At 40.5% G+C, this 14,380-nt stretch overlaps 1 protein-coding gene across 1 annotated transcript in view; it reads right to left on the bottom strand.

Moving 5' to 3' along the window:
- Positions 1–14,380, bottom strand: part of si:ch211-210g13.5 (inactive phospholipase C-like protein 2) — an 80,922-nt gene that overhangs the window by 64,831 nt on the left and 1,711 nt on the right.

Genomic DNA, 14,380 nt, shown 5'->3' with positions numbered 1-14,380 from the left:
CAATTAGATAGATTGAGATTGAGTTTATTTTTGGCCAATGCTGTGAGCCACCCACACCTCTCAGCACCCGCCAACCTGCTGACAATCAGAGCTATAAACTGACCTTAATTCTCTCCGATTACCAAACTGACTTCCCTGTTGCATGAGTGTCTGACCTTTTCACACAATCATGTACTCAAAGTTACACTCACTCATGATAGGAAAGCCATTCCCCCAAACACACACACACACACACACACACACACAAACACACACACACACACACACACACACACACACACACACACACACACACACACACACACACACACACACACAAAATTGGATATCCAATACCGACCAGCTCTTCTTCTTCTTCTTCTCCTCCTCCTCCTCCTCCTCCTCTACACCTCTGTTTCAATCTAAAAAAAAGGCCCAAGACAACGAGTGCTCCTCACACACATTGTCAAGACTGTTGACAAATGGGTCACCCTGTGCTGAGAATTTGTACCCATTTACTCTGACTGGCCTGCTCTGTTCAGCCTAATTGGAATCTGACATTATGCAATAGCAATAATGTGCCCACATAAAAAGGACTCCTTGGCACTAGGAACTTATTACAGGGCCATACTGGTAATTTGGCATTTTTTTGCCCATTAACTACTAATTGCATGTACTTTCATTCAGTTTTTAGATTAATTTGCTTCCAGGCAGTCATTAGTTTTCTTTCATTGCACTACAGTTTGAATATCTAGAATGATTAAGTGATGTTTTCAAATGTAAAAGTCACATTTTTTGTATGTTCAAGCAGTTACAAACATGGATGTTTTTTTGTGGATGCATTCAAGTACTTGAGGAAAAAATCCTACATTTCAAGACTTCAAGGCTGCAAAAACAACATTTTAATTGTAAGGACCAACCAAACCCTGATAATCCTATTTACAACATCCATTTGTTTATTGTTGATCGTCAGGGGATGATTTTCAGACAACATGGCTTATGATTATTTATTTTTTTTCAGGAATGTCAAAGGTCAAAAGGAGTTTTCTGCTTACAACTACCTGACAATGACAAAAACATGGAGTCGACATGTTCCATGGAATGGATTCAAGTCTATGAACACAAAATGCAACTAATGTAGCTCAGCGTAAATTCTTTCAGGAAGAATTAACACTTAACACTTAATCACTGCTCTCTTTCTAAATGGAATCAGCTGTTGGAGGCGTTCACCTTCCTGTTAAACCAAACAGAATCGGCCACAGCATCACAACCCTGCTTTAAATCTGTTTCTCTCCCTGCTGCTGTCAGCTGTCATTTCAGGCAAAGCGTGCAACCCTCCATCTCCCCTTCCACCTCCAGTCATCGTCACCCAATAGCACCCTGGGTCTTCTTCCTGCTGGACGCTTCGTCGACTCTTTCAGTCTGGTCTTCGGGCTCCTTCGCCGCCACCTTCGGGGGGGGGATTGTCTTGGCTTCCTTACCCCTTTAAACATTATATCATAACGATGGAGTCTAAGCTCCAAAGACTGTACATTTTATTATGCTTATGTACAATAAACCTTTGCATATCTGCAAACAAGTCTCTCCTGATTGAAATGGCTGGATAGGAAATTCATCTTACAGTATGCTATCAAAAATGGTTGGCAGTGTAGTTAAGGCTCAAATATGGAAATGTTGATTGTTTCTTTGGGAGGAATGTGAGAAGGGTAGGCCACAGGGATTCAACTGTTCGGTTTGTTGCTGCATGTTCTGCGACTTTTATCGACCCTTTCCTGATTCATTTTTTCGCTAGCTGTGAGGGAAAAAAGGTGTTTGCTTCTCGCTGTGAGGCTCAGCTGGAGCGCTGCATGCAGGCAGAAAAAAGTGGAAATAATATTCATTCCAGTATAGCATTGAGCCAGTGTCAATTGTCACACCGAGCGGACATTTATGCTAAAGCCTGATGCATTGCAGCGTAAGGTTGTGAGTTAATACCTATACTTTTTTTTTTGATATCGTTACTTGCACAGTAATTTGGGGCTGCAAATCTTGCATTTTGACGTTGTTTTTTTGATTAGCACACTAACGCTGCAATATTTCACACTTTTGAACTTTTTAATAACTTGCTCTTTAAAGACACTTACAAACCCTTTTAAATATGCTTATAAAGATACAATGCATAATAGCATAAATATCCTGGATATTATACAAACAACTGCATCTAAAACGCTAACTTTCTTCTTTGAACTATGCTACTTCAATGCTACTTCGTTTTTATCAACAAAACCAACGTCAATGAACTCACTCTCTGTAATCATGGCCTCTTACTTTCTCACTCTCTTATTTTCCCAGCTCCGGGGGAGAACTCACTGCGCAGTATCACATTTCACACTGTAACATCCGGATTCATCTCTCTCAAGGTCCCTACTTGCAATGCAAAGAACTCCCATAAAATCCCTCATTCTTAAGTCACAGCAAAGCCCAGGCCGCTCCCCCAAACTGTATACTTTTAGAGAAAACATAAATATACAAACTGATACGTAGAATATTCAGCGGCTGAGGTCTTGTGGACCAGAGGGCACAGAACAGATAGAAAGCTGGGATTGCATGAGAGCATCTAAGCCTTCGATCCCCAAACTCATATTTTATATATTTTCAAGGATGACTGAAGGCGGCCTCTGTCAGTAACTGCCACACACATACAGTACGGTTTTGCAAATATACATAAACTATCTAGACACATGTACTGTACAGAACAGTTGAACACACACACAGACATACTGTGAAGCTTTGCTTCGCTGAGCTGAAAACACACTTGTAGAATGTGAAAAGAAGTGATTTAGTGAAGCCCTGAAGAGAGGTAAATAATGTATTCTGTTTAAGCCGCAGAGAAACAAACTGACGCTGCAAAGGAAATGCTCGCTGTGTGTGTGTGTGTGTGTGTGTGTGTGTGTGTGTGTGTGTGTGTGTGTGTGTGTGTGTGTGTGTGTGTGTGTGTGTGTGTGTGTGTGTGTGTGTGTGTGCGTGCGCGCGGCGTGCGTGTTTCGAGCATCAGTGGAATGTTTGAGTGACATGCCCGTGCTTGCACTGTAACCTGCAGAATGACACCCGGGGGCAAGTTATACTCGGTCACAGGCAGCATGAATAAGGAAACGAAGAGATAGATGGCCTCAGTAACATCTGTACAAGATTTGGGATGAACAGAATATGAAAAGTAATCCTGTGTTAGAGGAAAGTCTAATGTGAGAGATTTAAGGGAAATGTAGTTCCATTTCATGTTCAGCTTGTGTAGGTGTTGCACTTTAAGGATAAATCAATAAAGGCACAGGCAATTTATTTTAATGTGTGGGGGCAGCCACCACAGCTACCGGTAAATTCTAGAAACATTAAACAAAACACCATATGCATGAATAGAAGAGCTTAACCTTGATCTTGCCCTCTTGTACTTTTATTTTCTAGGCAAATTCTGACCACATGGTAAGGTTGACTTCCAACAACACAAAATGCCAAAAAGGGTCAATCATTGAATCAAACAAAACAATTAAATTGTACATCACATCCACCTTCCAATCACATACACACTCAGCTCCTGTGCTTAAAGCCCAAAATGTCCTCATCTTGTGCCATCTGTGACAGGGCAAAGAGAAAAATGGCACCATCTGTGAATCCCTGGCAAGATCTGTGTACTAGTGGCTATCATCAACCACAGTGGTAAAAAAAGACATCAGAATATAACAAGCCTGTCTATACACACCGGCCCACGTTGTTCATAAACATCACTATAAAGGCCTGCATGATAAATCGTTATAAAATCGCGATCTCGATTCACTCCTGTTCACGATCTTTATATATTTATATTTATTTGGTAGCCTACTGTACTTAAATGACCAATATGTACTTTATTTTCTTTATTCATTGAAGCCTCTATGTTTACAGTCTTGTGGTGATGCGCAATGTGCTATAGGTGCCATGTTTGGTACTGCCACTTACACTTCGTGAGAAAAAAGACAGAGAATCATGATAGATATATATATAGATATATATATATATATATAGAAATAAAGGCCTAGAATTGATATCACATATATTGATATCATATATATATATATATATATATATATATATATATATATATATAAAGCAAAAGGGGAGCGAGAGGAGGAATGACATGCAGCAAAGGGCCGCAGGGTAGGGTTGTGCCGCTGGCCGACATCACGATGGAGAGCCACCATCGTGATGCCACGCCCCCCACCCTGTCAGACACACACTAATATCCTAGTCGCAGGCGCTGGACAGGAAATTGACAAGTGCGTCGGTCTTAAACTAGCAAAGACACTTGCGTGCAACCTATTTGTGAAAAAGACCATTGCTTTGAGCAGACTGGATTGGCTGTAGTGATACATTCTCGCTCTCTCTCCCTGGCAGTTGTAGCTCACTCTACCTTCTAGTAACGTTGGACACAGCAGTCTCGAGCGAGAGAGAAAAAAGCATTAACATGGAACGCTATCACACTTTCCTTTCTTCCCTCATTGGACTAAGTTTGTGGACACTACGGTGTGCGTGCATCAATAAGTAAGTCGGATGTCCTGTAGGTACGGGACAATGTTATGCAGGATTTATGAATGTACGTTAGCAACAGTAGGCTAATTTACGAGGGTGCTATTTTATGTGTGAGCTAATATTGCGCATCTGTTCATGTGCGCTGCAAGAGTTATGTTCCTGTTTATTGAATGCATTATTCAGTGTAAACATAACCGAGAATGTAGTTTAATCTCAGTAATGATGGTATATTAGGTTATTACAGTCGCTCTGTTGTAGTGATGGGCATTCCGGCTCTTTTTCGTGAGCCGGCTCACAAACGGCTCTTTAAAAAAATTTATGTTTTGACTATGATAGGTGTGAAAAACAATTCTAATTAAATTATTAAATGAAATCATACTCACAGTGTCTCACAATTTCTTTAAAAATGCATTGATTTGTTATGAAAAAAGAATACTATTAAACATTTGCATTTAAATTACAACTTTCTGAATCCGAACAACATAATAGAACCCATATTAAAAAAAATAATAATAACTGAAAGGATTAAACTGGTCCCTCTTTTTCTCTCCGTTTTATTTTCAGAGCTGTTTTTCCTCTCCTCTGTCCTCTCCTCCAAGTTTGACAGTGTGTGTGTGTGTGTGTGATGGCTCGGCCCCTCCCTCATGCCGTATAATTGGTTGACACCTTGTGTATGATTGACAGGAACAGAATGTGAGGCTGATCAGACAGTCGAAACTAATGTGTGCCTATATAATTATTTTTTTGTTCTTTGAATTAGTCAATTATTTTAAATAAAATAAAATAAAATTCACTCATTATTTCATTATTACATAATGATTTAATTTCTATAGGCTATATTTTTAAAAATAGAGTCGGCTCTTCAGCTAGCAAGCCAGCTCCCGTCGTTCACCTAGAAGAGCCGGCTCTTAGAGCCGACTCATTCGCGAACGACCCATCACTACTCTGTTGAAGGCAAAAGTCCCACTGTACTGTCGTTACGCAGATCACGGACATCTGATTGACTTTACTGCACCGTACTTAAGTGAAAGTAGGTCAAGTTGTAAAAACCTGCCCCTACCAGCAGGGCAGCATTTACAGAGGGCATTTAAATGATCGTTTCTATGTTAACTGTTAGCCCATAGTAGTAGAAAAAAATATTCATGTAAAGAGATATGAGATATAGTGAAATAAAAAGTGCTTACCCAACCCCCCCTCCGACGACGATATCATCGTCCGTCGCCATGTTTTACTGTAAACATCGTCAACTGCCAATTTAGGGGACATCGCCCAACCCTACCGCAGGGCGAAGTCGAACCTGCAACCACTACATCGAGGAGTAAACCTGCTCTACCGGGTGAGCTACCCAGGCTCCCTTTCATACTGTTTTTAACAGGCGAAAGATTTCTAAGAGTTGTTTCCAGTATAATGCATTGTGCACCTTGCATCAGGTTTTTGCAATGCATTGAGTTCCATGCAAGTACTTTTCCACAGCACTGCTTGGGCCCAGAAGATAAAGTAGGCAACACACAATGACAATGCTAACATGCTAATGTTTTGGCGTTATATGTAAAAAAAAAAAAAAACATACTGACTTTAAAGGATATAGTTCTCATGAGGCAAAGAGGCTTGTTTTCTCAGCTTGTTATTGTTTTATTTAATTTTTTTTATATTTTTTTAATATAACTGCTGATAAAATACAAAGCAAAACAATGCATAAAGTCTGAAGAAGAAAATATTACAATTGAAATAATAAGAAAGCAAGACTACAAATCAAACAAGATATTCAATACCATCTTTCAGTATTTTACAGTTTTTGATTGGCAACAGATACATTTCAGTCAGTACCAAAATAGTATTGAGGTTTGACACCCAGCACTGTTACCTTACATGACTGAACACTGTGAACTGATCATAAGATAATCTCATCATGTCTATCCACTATGCCTTGACAACACAGCAGGCTGCTCTGCTTTTTAGACCGCAAAAGAAAACAAAAAGCACTTTGTGTTGTTCCGATTTCAGAATTGGTGAATATAAGATCAAGCCCACGATTGTAAAGTCTATAAATAAGCGGAGGTCCGTGGTTGGCTGGGTCTTGACATGGTACAGGTTAGACAGAACAAAAAGAGTTGAAGAACGCAATAAAAAGAAAAGAAAAGAAAAGAAAAGAAAAGAAAAGAAAAGAAAAGAAAAGAAAAGAAAAGCGGAGCGGAGCAGACAGAACCCAGGAACAACCCTGGCACCCACGCTGACAAGGGAGAAAAAAAATATAGAAACTAGACAGCATAAGAAAGCCAGAGGTTTTTTTTCTTCAGCAGCTCCACAAGAGAAGTCTCCGCTCAAATCTAGAGAAGTTCAAACCTCCAAACACAAGCTTACACTCTTGCATGACCACTGTATTAGACCTGTGGTGAAACTACCAAAAAGTGCAGCAGTATGTACTTTCAGTTAAAGTAGAGATAACTGGGGCTAGCAATCAATATTTGTGATTTATTTTACTGCAAGAGAACTTTTGCTGTTCATGATTAGGTTTGAAACACAATGTTGATTGCCACTGGTGTGTCTACACATATACATGCATGTGTCAAAAAAGCTGTAAGGCAGCTTGGCTTGTATATGACTCAGACTATGTACAGACAGATACAGTATACTGTAACACCTAATAATATCTATGATGTCTTAACATCTCACTCGCTCTGGTATGCCTTAATGCAGATCCACCCACAGGGTCATATGGTCAAGTTGAGTCATTTCCTTCCTCCTGCAATTCCCTGGTCTTATTGTTTTCTCTCAGGAAGCAGATCTGAATTTCTTCTGTCGCAAGCAATTCTTCCATTTAATTGAGAAAAGCTGTGCAAGAATACTGCAACATTCACTGTTAAGATTTACCACTGTCACTTTCCAATATCAGAGTGAGTGTGACTGAAAATGATCACAATGAGTTCTGATCTCGGGCACAGAGATGGTTGCAGCAGACCACACTGGGCAGCGGCAGGAGGAAGAGAAAGAACAGAAGAATGAAATGGTGCGGACATGAAGACAGTGCGCTCCATCCGGCAGGCCTAACCTAACAGATTGACTGTCTGAGTAAATAAAGCCAGCCTGATTAGGACTTGGCGCTGGTCTTACATGTTGCCATCCCTTTCTGCTGTTTTTAATTAAATTGTGTAAGGAAAGACAGCCGAAGAAACAGAGCAAACTCCATCTCCTGTGTTTCCTTCACATCAGTGGGATTACCTGGAAGAAACCTTGGATTCACACTTAAGTCTGCAATATAACAGGCTGCGAAACCTGAGGCACAGGCGTTACATGTCGTGACAGAATTGCTTTCAAATGGCAATGTTAAAAAATTAACACGCAACCTTTTTATTTTGGTGAACTGTTTTGACGATTGCAAACTATTTCATCATCCTTAGTCACACAGCACTCTTCTGAGTGTGCCGTTACATACCCTTCCAGTCTTACTGCACATTAACAAAAAGAAAAAAATGCCACATGTTCTACAGGCATTAAAAACATGTCAGAGCAAAGCCAAGTGCAGCATCTCTCACAAACATGTTGTCCTATTCAACCATCAGACCACTGTTCCTTCAGATGAACCTGGGAAAGATCCGGCCTGACAAATCTGAATATTACTCATCCTTACTTATGTCCCTGAATATTACTCATCCTTACTTATGTCCTTGAAATGAGATCAGCAATCCTGGGAGAGCCAATACCCTTCTGGTATCATCTCCTGATCAAACCAATGTCCTGCCCAGAGATTTACATTAAAAAGAAAATACATTAAAACTTCAGCGCCCTGCCCCCCATGTGGTGTCATCACTGTTGAACATGTCTGGCATGGATCATCAATATAAGGAATCACCCCAAACACACCCTGGACTGGACCCTGCACACACCCTGGAAATCAAGCTTCAAAAACTCAGATATAGACCATCTCTATCATGTCTCCCATAACTACTCAGACTATGACTGATCTATTTGATATTTCCCTGCTTTGAATCTGCTCTGATCTGATACTTTAATGACAGCGATGCAGCTTCAAGTGATAAGACATTTTGGAGAGACAAGAGAAACTTACTAGGTCCATGAGATAACCTTGAAGTAACAAGCCAAACACAAACATAAAACATCCATAAATCACAGTTCCTCTTTCTTTTTTAAAATTCACTCAACTGAGATGTTAATCCCTCTTGTTCTAGTAATGTATTTGGTGCTTTTGAGCTCAGTGTTTTGTGGGTGCCTGACCTTGTTCCCTGTTTGATGCTAAACTGTGGATTCAGATACAAAGAGGCCTATTTGAGATGTTTGTATTTTGCACATTGCTGCTTCGGGAGAAGCAGCAAAAGAGCAAGCGATGATTCAGCAGCAAGACGTCACCACTTCACATCTTTTGCTGCCTCCTTTTCAACGCAGTGCAGATCTCGGTTTTCCAAAAATATCTAAGCGTTTAGTTTGCGTGTGCTGCTGCAGGAGACATGGGAATTACTTTAAAATCCTTAAAAGATATCTGCATTTTATTCTAACTTTGTGGATCTGGATCTATATTCCATTACTTTGAATTACATTTTTTGGAGGGAGCGCTTAATCTACATAAAGCCTGTGATATGAGCAGTGAGGCGTGTATACACTCTTCGTTCCAATTCTCCTCCTCATCATCATCATCATCATCATCATCATCATCATCATCATCACCACCATCTCAGATGATCCCACTAAATGTGATCAGTGTTATAAGTTCAGGCTCGCACTGAGGTGTCCTCAGTCGTCAAGAGGATTAGCCAAATCTCACACTAGCTTAACAAAAGCCAGGAGTGGAGGCAGGATTCATCAGGGGTCAGAAATGTAAGACACTGTGCTCCTGTCTGACAGATCACGTACAGCTATTTCTATACAGGCTTTAAGTTAATTTTTGAAATGTCACAACGAAAAACATTTAATTACTTGTGTTTCTTTCACCGGGAGGCTTTCTGAAAATATAATATGTAGCTAAATACAAAAGGTCAAAAATCAATTACTATTGTGCATTGCTTGTAACTGTCAGATGGCACTACTGACATTATGAGACAATTCAAATGTACTAAGAGTTTCTTCTTTCTAGAATTGCTAATCAATTTGTTGCTGCTGCCTAAAGATAAAAACGAAGGCATGCACTTGGAATTGTTGAACACCTGCCTTAAACATACAAAACATCAATATACGAATATTTTAGAACTACTGAACAATTTATCAAGTTGATCTTGCCGAGCAGACATCATTCGATCATTAACAAATACATGTATACTCTTTATTGACAAAATAATTTCTGGGCTTCTGGGGATATTGAGGAAATAACACAATTATTTGGTTACAAATACCAGTTTTTGAGAGGGCTGGGTAAGCCCTAGCTGAATCTACATTACAACTCAAACAACAGGCTGTGCAGAAGAAGTGGGCACTCCCTTTCTATTTGCATAAGTCTATGTCAGTACGTAAATAAATGTATGCTACAGCAGCTCCATTTACACACTTGTTTTGCGTGTGAAGCGATAACTGACAATTTGCTGGAAAGTGCAAAATAACCGAGAAAGCCATATGCGTGGATGCCTTAACCAATTTCCATCCCGGTTAATGTCACACTACACATTTGGAACACAGTGACCAATTCTTTTCACAGGGTCTCTTAATACCCGAAGAATCAATGCCTTAATGCCAGAGTAATTCTTCTCATCACATAGGCTAAAAGTTCCCCTGAGGGGACAAATATTTTCAATATGATAATGTAGCCTGTCACAGTGAAAACATTCTCCAGATTCGAGGAACATTCAGATAAAATGACCTAGCGACCATCCCTGATATCAATCTTGGTGAACCCCTGTAGAATGAATAAAAAAATTAAAATAAAAAAAAAGACCATCCACCCATCAACCTTGGGCAGATATGAGAAGCACTCATGCTTGCATGGTCAACTTTAAGACTGGGACACTACAGGTCCTCTGTTGAGTATCTGGCACGATGCGTGTGGGAGCTGCTATCTGGGCAAGAGGTTGTCAAACACATTACTGAACTGCTTTTTCTATTTAAATGGTCAGTGAGTGGGGAAGGATGACTTTGATATTGGGAGCAGCATTTCAGTGCCTGTGGTTATTTGACATCACTTTTTGTGCCCCTTTTCTGTGTTTCTATCACTTCACCAGAGGAAGGTTTGGAGATGTAAGGGTACCAAAATTACACTTCAAGGTTTTCAACGCAGGAATTTTCTGTTCTTTAAAAGACATGAACATGGTTTTCTTAATATCCCCTGAAACTGAAGATTCCAACTGTAGTTGACCTAAATAGAAATTAGTTGAATATCTTCTTTTTTAGACTGATTAAAAATCGAAGTATCACCTCCTCCTCTCAGATGTTCTCAATTTTCATTCATTCAGAGAAGATTTCACTCTGTCGACAGGACTGACCGATCCATAAGCCAATCATGCATGTCCCTCATTGAGCATGCCAGTACACTGTTTAACTGATGAGGGGCACGCTGGGTCATATTGGCTCAAATCTATTATATGAGGTCATGAAAGAGATGAATAGATATCCTGCCACTCATGGAGGCAGAGTGTGGACATGGATGGGAGAGAGGACCTTACTTACACAAGACAGACTGATAACCATGTGATCCTTATTGATCTTAATTCCCGATGGACATTAAATGTGTTACATCATTGATGTCTTTCCTTTTTTTTATGTTACTTTTAACCCAACCATGAACTCTTTTTTTTTTCTTTTTTGCAAATCTCTGAAAATAAATGTTTGACCTTTAATTTGCTGTTGAGGTTAAGGACTCCACAGAGAGCAGGGAAGAGGGGGGTACAAGTGAATAAAGAAGAAAGGAAAGATATTGCAAATGCTTGGGAGAGATGGCATCATAATAATATGCAATAGTATCGTCCTTAAATTCTTCGTAAAATCCTTCCGTAAATCCAACTCTAGTTGTGCTGGCTGTCAGTTCCCTCCACCCAGCAGCCAGGCTGGAGCTGGCCTTGCAGCTGTCCACAGTCCAGCATTACATAACAAGGCTTCATCACAAACCCCCTTTTAGCCACTTTGCAGCCTCTCCACCATGACACTGTCACCCTGCTGAGGAAACGGCGAGAGGACAAAGTTGCATGCCCACTTAAGGGACAGACACACAAACTCCTCTCTTCTAAGATTTGCTGGTTAAGGGGTCAAGTTAATAAGGTAATGCAGTGTGGTAATTGCTCATTTGCTTCCCTATTCCCATGGACCCGTGGCCCCTTTACCTTTTATACCTCCACTGAAACACACACACACACACACACACACACACACACCAAAGTGCTGCTCAAGTGTGGGTGGCTGTGCTGAATAGGGATATCACGAGCATCGGTACCAACATTCTGAAAACGTGACAGTACTCATTTTTCTACAGTACCATACAGTAACCCCCACCCCCCAAATGTTTAAATAAAAGGAATTCATGTTTAAGTATTATTATTATTATTATTATTATTATTATTATTATTTTTCTTGTCTTTTTATGCTTTTTTATGTTTTATGCTTCTGTGTCAACTCCACGCCATAACTACGCCGTCTCTCCTACGGCGTCGTGACCCTTTCGGAGTTCTGCGTCGGGGTTGCTTTGCATCACGGTGCATTTCACCGCCATAACGCTAGGGGGTGATAAGTCTGAGGTTATTTGTGAGGTGTCTGCCAGCCAGTTTATATTATGTAAAGCAAGCAAACTTTAGCACAACTGCCCACAAAGTACTGCTTGCTGGCGAAGTGCTAATTTCAAAACGTTACTGACATATAGACACTTTACAAACGGATAACCCCGTCATTGTAACCAAAATATGTCGGAGTTGATTTGTCAGTGAACTAACATGTTGCTACTCCCCACAGTAGGCTGCTTGAAACACAGACTATCAACACACAGGACGAGTTGACCAATCACAGTCCTTGCGGTCTGCGTCGCCTCGACGCAAAGTTACACATTTTTGGAGGTGCACGTCGAGCTACGGCGGAGGGCTCGGAGGGGGGGTTGGCGGCGATGCTGTGGGGTCTATGGGGGTATGCCGTCGATTCGACGCAGAAGCATAAAACAGCCTTTACACACTGTGGTATCGACTTTGGCATCAAGTATCGTGTACTTTTGTTGGTATCGGTATAGGCTACTAGATTGTGACATTCCTGGTGCTGAAGCTATATATGAACCAAGTCTACAGAATGGCTGACCTAGTTTCCCACCATGCTCTGCTCACAGGGTGCGTATCATTTCTTGACTATAATAAGCAACACATATTTTTAGAGGTGCTCAGGCAAATCAAACCCTACTTGGACACACCTGCTAAACATGAGAAAGTATCAAACTGTTCAGGCTCTGTGTACAGTTTCCCTGCATCAGTTTAGTCAGCTGATCAGTCTTTGACATTAGAAGAAGAAGAGCCTTGGATATGTCAGTGCACTTCCCAGAGAGTATAATGAATCACTACTGGTGTCAGTAAATGCAACCGTAGAGATTCACACTCAAGTCAAGTGACAAGAGTCCACCAACATTTAATGGCATGCAAGACAACGACACTCAAATACCTACAGTATGCTGATTATTCTGAATTTCTAAAACACAGATACTTTCCTCCGTCCTTTCTGCGCGCGTGGTGTTCCTTTTTTTTTTAAAAAAACCTCCCACCCCCCCCCCCCCCCTTCCTTTTTTTTTGTTTGCCCCCCCCCCCCTTAATTTTGTTGCGTTGTGTGGGCCTCCCGCCCCCCCCCCTTCTTTTTTTTTTTTTCTCCACCCCCCCCACCCCCATTTCTCTTTTTTCCCATTTTATTTAATTTAATTACCATTCTTTTTTCTTACTTTGCAACCTTCTACATATTGTATTATATTTTTTTTCCTCCCCCTCCAATGACCCCCACCCACCCCCGCCCCCCCCCCCCCCCCCCCCGCTGTCAGCTGCGATCAAATTCAGAAATCAGCCAGCCTTGTGGTGCATTTTAAGTTATTGTAAAATACCCTTTTCCTATCTGGTGCTTGTTTTTGTCATTTACCAGCAATTTACTGGTGAAATAAGTCATTGTTATAAGTTATTGTTATTACATTATTAATCAAATCATTTAATTTTGACCATATGGCCTTAGCAATAAACAAGCCGTTCTTTAATGTCGCCAACTGTCGTTTTGTGCCCCTTTATATCCATTATAAATATATTATATATATATTTCAGATCAGGCACCGTTTAGGCACTGGCACCGTTTTAAAAGTATCGTTTTAGCACCAGAATCAGGAAAAAAACAAACGATACCCAACCCTAATCGCCACTGATGTACTCATTTTTAGAGCTGTCCCTGGTTATTTTTTGGAGACAGTACATGAGAATGTACTGTACTTTATCACACTACGCTAGCAAAGCTCAGCAGGATCACTATCTAACATCATATGAACAAGATATTCAGAGAATCAGTCTTTGAAGGCTTTTTATCCATCACATTCATACAGCACAATCCCCTCCAGCTTTCCTGTCATGTTTTGCTCATGAGCTTCACAGAGGTGGACTGATTGTTTCTGGAGGAAGACTAGGGATTTAAGGCTTTCGAGACGTGATATGTTTTTTTACGAAGAACAAATGTTTTCGTTGTAAATACCAATGAATGATCAAGATGAAAACAGCAAAGAACTGTACCTTTATTTAGATTAAATTGTGTTGACATACATGTAACATAAAAAAATAGAAATATGGAACAAACAAGAATTAGCCAGTGTTCTGGTGTCAGTTGCTAAGCAAACTAGGTTTGATATGACAGAATGCAACTCTCCAGTGTGACCCACCTACGCAATACTTGTATCTCCACCAAGGACCCCATGTCCAAGTCTGACATGCTGATG

The sequence above is a fragment of the Perca fluviatilis genome, chromosome 15 (assembly GCF_010015445.1).
Source record: "Perca fluviatilis chromosome 15, GENO_Pfluv_1.0, whole genome shotgun sequence".
NCBI lineage: Eukaryota > Metazoa > Chordata > Actinopteri > Perciformes > Percidae > Perca > Perca fluviatilis.
Note: the sequence above shows the minus strand (reverse complement) of the source record. Positions and strands in the feature narration are given on the sequence as shown.